We start from the raw sequence: 6,000 nt of genomic DNA on the forward strand, positions 1-6,000 counted from the left end.
TTCGTGGCCCACTCCGTGCTAGAGCTTTCTATGTTGATGTTAGCATAGGGCCAGAGAAATATTTGGCCACAGAGATAGGTGTGTGCTCTTCCTAAATCTTTGTGCGGTTCTCATTGCTTTCATTTAGTTATCCATCACACAGATCCTTTAGAGCAGTAATTCTTAGGCTTTTATTTTAATCAATGGCTCCTTCGACAGAGTGATGAATGTCATGAGCCCTCTACCTGAGGAAAAAAATGCATAGTAGATATATACACACAGAATCTTGCATACAATTTCAGAAAACTCATGAATACTTAGCAAGCCATCTATACACCATTTGCAAAGAATCTGAAGATGAAAGTGAAACATTGCTCAGTACAATCACCAAGGCTTCGAGGGGCTGCAGGGGCTCATTAGGCAAATCTGACTTCCTCCTATCTCTCTCTCTCATTTACTGGAGACTTTGGCTCTGGGTTCACAGTATTCCTTTCTGTTGCTTCTGCCATTGTTCTGGGTGCCATTGGCTGCATCCACATCTAATGCCAGCTGACATTGGCAGCTGACCACATCTAATACTCTAGCCATCTAATCTCCTGGCTCCTTGCCATCCCATCCTCCAGTGACCCTCACCTCTGCTCCCCTTCATCCACCTACTTCCATGGCTCACATGCTGAACCTCACCATCACTCAGAATAAACTAAAAGATCCCACCTTCTAACTATAACCTCTGTACTTACGGTTGTTTGTTTTTCTTCCAGTACATCCATTCTTCAACTTCATTGGGACCTCTAAGGCCTGACTCCTATCTACCAGCTACCTATTGTCTTCACTTCTTTCTTTGGCCTATTTAGGGTATATGATTTCTCATTTCAGCTATTTACTCTCTTTTCTGTGTACCCAGTTCCCTTGCCCCACTGTCTTTTTATCCCACCAACCTGGTAAAACCCCCAACCATGAAGCAGCCCAGCTCTTCTCACCTTTTCCATGCCTATGTTTGAGTTGCAGAACCCTGGGGGAGAAAACTCAATAATCAAAGAGGTTGGTACTGCTGCATCGCAAATTTATGGCTTCTAATCTCCCCTGGGCCCTCGGTACTGACCTGAAATCCTTCTGTGTTGCTTTGGTCAGCTTTCTTTCTGCTTTGTCTCCATAATGGCCATTTCAAATTTTCTGTGTTCAACTCAAAGTTCCGACCCTGCCACCTTCCTGCTCATGCTCAGCAGATGACTTTACATCCTATTTTTATAGAGAGAGCAGTAGGTAAGAAATGACAAATTCCTCAGCTTCTCAAGCCAAGCTGGGGGGCATATCTACATCCACATCCATGAGTTCCCCCTCCCTTTTGATTATAATAGAAGACATGTGCTTTGTGCCACATGCTTCCTTTTTACCATAGTTTCAATTTCTACCTTTCTCTAGTTGACTTCACATGGACTTTTAAAAATCCATTCATGTCTCTCCTATCTAAAACATTCCTCTACCTCCTACCTACTCTAGCCGTTGCCATATCTCTCTCTTTCCCTCATGGCAAACTCCTTTTTTAATGTTTATTTTTGAGAGAAAGCGGGAGAGAGAGAGAGACAGAGAGAGAGAGAGAGAGAGAGAGAGAGGGAGGGAGAGAGACATCAGGTACACAAGACAGGGAGGGGCAGAGAGAGGGAAGGACAGAGGATATGAAGTGGGCTCTGCATTGATATCAATGAGCCTGATGTGGGGCTCAAACTCACAAACTGTGAGATCATGACCTGAGCCAAGGTTGGACACTCAACCGACTGAGCCACCCAGGTGCCCCCTTTATGGCAAAATTCTTGAAGGTCTTTCCATTTCCTCACCTCTGATTTATGCTTCTTAAACATTTATTTATGTACTTATTTACTTTTTAATGTTTATTTATTTTTAGGAGAGAGAGAGAGTGTGATCAGGGAAGGGGAAGATAGACAGGGAGACACAGAATACGAAGCAGGCTCCAGGCTCCGATCTGTCAGCACAGAGCCCAACGCAGGGCTCAAACCCATGAGCCGCGAGATCATGACCTGAGCCAAAGTTGGACGCTTAACCAACTGAGCCATCCAGGCATCCCTCTTCTTAAACATTTAAAAGTTATTTATATTCAAGTAATACTTGCACATAGTTAAAAAGTCAAATATTATTAACATTCATATTGCAAAAAAATAACAATCTTCTCCTCACTCCCAATTTCTGCTCTCCAATAATAACAATATTTAACATTTACTTTGTGTTGGGCATTATTCTAAGGCCTTATAAGTATTAACTCATCTAATCCTTATAAAAACCTCATGAGATAAACACTATTATTATACACATTTTAGGAGTGAGAGAATGAGGCTCAGAGAGGTTATGTGACTTGCCTAAAATCACCCAGCTAGTAAGGGATAGAGGCAGGATTAAAACCCAGGAAGTCTACACTTCTCCAACAAAGGCAAGCAATTTCAACTCTATTAGGTATTTCTTTTTTTTTAAAGTTTATTTATTTTGAGAGAAAGAGAGAGAGAGCAAGCAGGGGAGGAGCAGAGAGTGAGGGAGAAAGAGAATCCCAAGCAGCCTTGGTGCTGCTAGGTCAGAGCTCGATGTGGGGCTCGATCTCATGAATGATGAGATCATGACGTGAGCCAAAATCAAGAGTCAGATGCTTAACCAACTGAGCCACCTAGGCACCCTTCCATTAGGTATTTCTGTTGGCATTACCTTTACATATCTAAATAGCATTGTTATATTGCTATTTTCTTCAAATTTAGACATTAACAATTGAGTTCTACAAATCTGGAAATTTTTCAGCCATCATTTCTTCAAGTATTTTTTTATGCTGCCTTCTTCTCTTATGCAGATTCCAATTACATTTATATTAGGCTGCTTGAAGTAGTTATCAGCTCACTGATGTGTTGTTCATATTTTAGCCATTTTTTTTCTCTGTGTATTTCATTTATTTCTAATGATATGTCTTGGAATTCACTAACCTTTTCTTCTGTAATGCCTAATCTGCCATTTATCTCTCTAGTGTATTTTTCATCTCAGATATTATTGTTTTCATCTGCAGAAGTTCGGTTTGGGTCTTTGTTTATCATCCATATCTCTACTTAACATATTCAGCCTTTCCTCTAGCTTTTGAACATATGGAACAACACTAATTCAAAACGATATATGCACCCCTATGTTTATTGCATTATTTACAATAGCCAAGCTATAGAAGCAACCTGACTGTCCATTGATAGATGAACGGATGAAGATGTGGTATACACACACACACACACACACACACACACACACACACACACACACGATAGAATATTACACAGCCATAGAAAGGATGAGATCTTGCCATTTGTGACAACATGGATGGACCTCGAGGGTTTAATGCTAAGTGAAATAATTCAGACTGAGAAAGACAAATACCATGTGATTTCACTCATATATGGAATCTAAAAAAACAAAACAAATGAATAAACAAACAAAAAGCAGAATGAAACCTATAAATATGGAGAACAAACTGATGGTTGCCAAGGGAAAGTGGGTGGGAGATGGACAAAATGAGTGAGGGGAAATAGGAGATACAGGCTTCCAGTTATGGAATGAATGATTCATAAGAATAAAAGGCACAGTATAGGGCATATAAGTCAAAGATATTGTAATAGGGTTGAATGGTGACAGACGGTAGCGACACTTGTGGTGAGCACAGCATAACGTATAGACTTGTCAAATCACTATGTTGTATACCTCAGACTAATGTAATGTTTTGTATCAGCTGTACTCAAAATCACTAAATCAAAATCATTAAAATCAAAACATGGACAAAACATGGAATACAGTTATCATAACCGTTACAATATCTAGTTCTAACATCTGTGTCAGGTCTAGGTCAGTTTCAATTGATTGCTTTGTCTCCTCATTATGGGTTGTATTTTCTTCCTTCTTTTCCTATCTGATAATTTTTTTTTTATTTTTTTTTTTCAACGTTTTTTATTTATTTTTGGGACAGAGAGAGACAGAGCATGAACGGGGGAGGGGCAGAGAGAGAGGGAGACACAGAATCGGAAACAGGCTCCAGGCTCCGAGCCATCAGCCCAGAGCCTGACGCGGGGCTCGAACTCACGGACCGCGAGATCGTGACCTGGCTGAAGTCGGACGCTTAACCGACTGCGCCACCCAGGCGCCCCATCCTATCTGATAATTTTTGACTGGATGTCAGACATTATGAATTTTATTAGGTGCCATATATTATACTTCTATAAATATTCTTTTTTAATTTTTAAAAATCTTTTAATGTTTATTTATTTTTGAGAGAGACAGAGACAGAGAGTGAGCAGGGGAAGGGCAGAGACAGGGAGACACAGAATCCGAAGGAGGCTCCAGGCTCTGAAATGTCAGCACAGAGCCCAATGCGGGGCTCAAACCTACCAACTGTGAGATCATGACCTGAGCCAAAGTCGGATGCTTTACCGACCGAGCCACCCAGGCGCCCCTCTATAAATGTTCTTAAGCTTTGTTCTAGGACACAGTTAAGTCACTTGAAAATATCTTGATCCCTTGGGTCTTGCTTTTAAGATTTGTTCATTGGAATCAGAGCAGTGTTTAGTCTAAGGGGAATTTTTCCACACTAGTGAGGCAAGATGTTTCTGAGTACTCTGACGAGTGCACCATGCATCATGAGATTTTCCAGCCTGGCTGTTGGGAACAGACACCATTCCTGGCCTGTTGTAAGCACCAGGGATTGTTCCCTTTCATCTTTTTTTTTTTTTTTTTTTTTTTTTTGGTGCTGTTTCCTTGGCCTTGGGCAGTTTCCTCATGTGCATGTGTCAATTAGTATTTTGTTGAATACTTAAAGGGGAACCTTCAGAAGGTCTCCAGAATTCTCTCTGTGCAGTATTTTCCTCTCTGGTACTCTGCCCTTTAAACTCCAGCTAACTTAGTCTCCCGAACTCCCTGTGTTCTTTTTTTTTTTTTTTTAATTTTTTTAACATTTATTTTCAAGAGAGAGAGACAGAGAAAGAGAGAGACAGAGAGGCACACACACAATCCAAAGCAGGCTGTAGGCTCTGAGCTGTCAGCAGAGAGCCCAACACGGGGCTTGAACCAGTGAACCATGAGATCATGACCTAAGCCAAAGTTGGACACTTAACCGGCAGAGCCACACAGGCACCCCTCAGTGTTCTTAACTAGGGATTCCATTAAGCTCTTCTGGATTTCCCCTTCATGTACCATTTTACCCTCTTAATATTGTTGGAACAATTTTTTTCCCATAGTTTTCTAAGAAAGAGTACATGGGATGTAAATTTTTGAGAACTTTTTGTTTCAAAAATATTTAAAATTTATTATCACACTTTATAGGCTGGAAATAAGTTTCCCTTATAATTTTGAAGCCATAGCTCTGTTGTATCCTAATTTCCAGTGTTGGGTTGAGAAGTTCACTGCTATTTTGATTCCTGACCTTTAAATATGATTTATATTTTATTTTTATTTTTTTTTTCAATATATGAAGTTTATTGTCAAATTGGTTTCCATACAACACCCAGTGCTCACCCCAAAAGGTGCCCTCCTCAATACCCATCACCCACCCTCCCCTCCCTCCCACCCCCCATCAACCCTCAGTTTGTTCTCAGTTTTTATTTTTTTATTTTTTTATTTTTTTTTATTTTTCAATACATGAAATTTACTGTCAAATTGGTTTCCATACAACACCCAGTGCTCATCCCAAAAGGTGCCCTCCTCAATACCCATCACCCACCCTGCCCTCCCTCCCACCCCCCATCAACCCTCAGTTTGTTCTCAGTTTTTAACAGTCTCTTATGCTTTGGCTCTCTCCCACTCTAACCTCTTTTTTTTTTTTTTTTCCTTCCCCTCCCCCATGGGTTTCTGTTATGTTTCTCAGGATCCACATAAGAGTGAAACCATATGGTATCTGTCTTTCTCTGTATGGCTTATTTCACTTAGCATCACACTCTCCAGTTCCATCCATGTTGCTACAAAAGGCCATATTTCATTTTTTCTCATTGCCACGTAGTA

The 6,000-nt window shown here is 40.5% G+C and overlaps 1 protein-coding gene across 2 annotated transcripts in view; it reads left to right on the forward strand.

Annotated features, from left to right (window-relative positions):
- Positions 1-6,000, forward strand: part of MID2 (midline 2) — a 110,072-nt gene that overhangs the window by 75,142 nt on the left and 28,930 nt on the right. The window lies entirely within an intron of this gene.

Source organism: Panthera uncia, chromosome X (assembly GCF_023721935.1).
Source record: "Panthera uncia isolate 11264 chromosome X, Puncia_PCG_1.0, whole genome shotgun sequence".
NCBI lineage: Eukaryota > Metazoa > Chordata > Mammalia > Carnivora > Felidae > Panthera > Panthera uncia.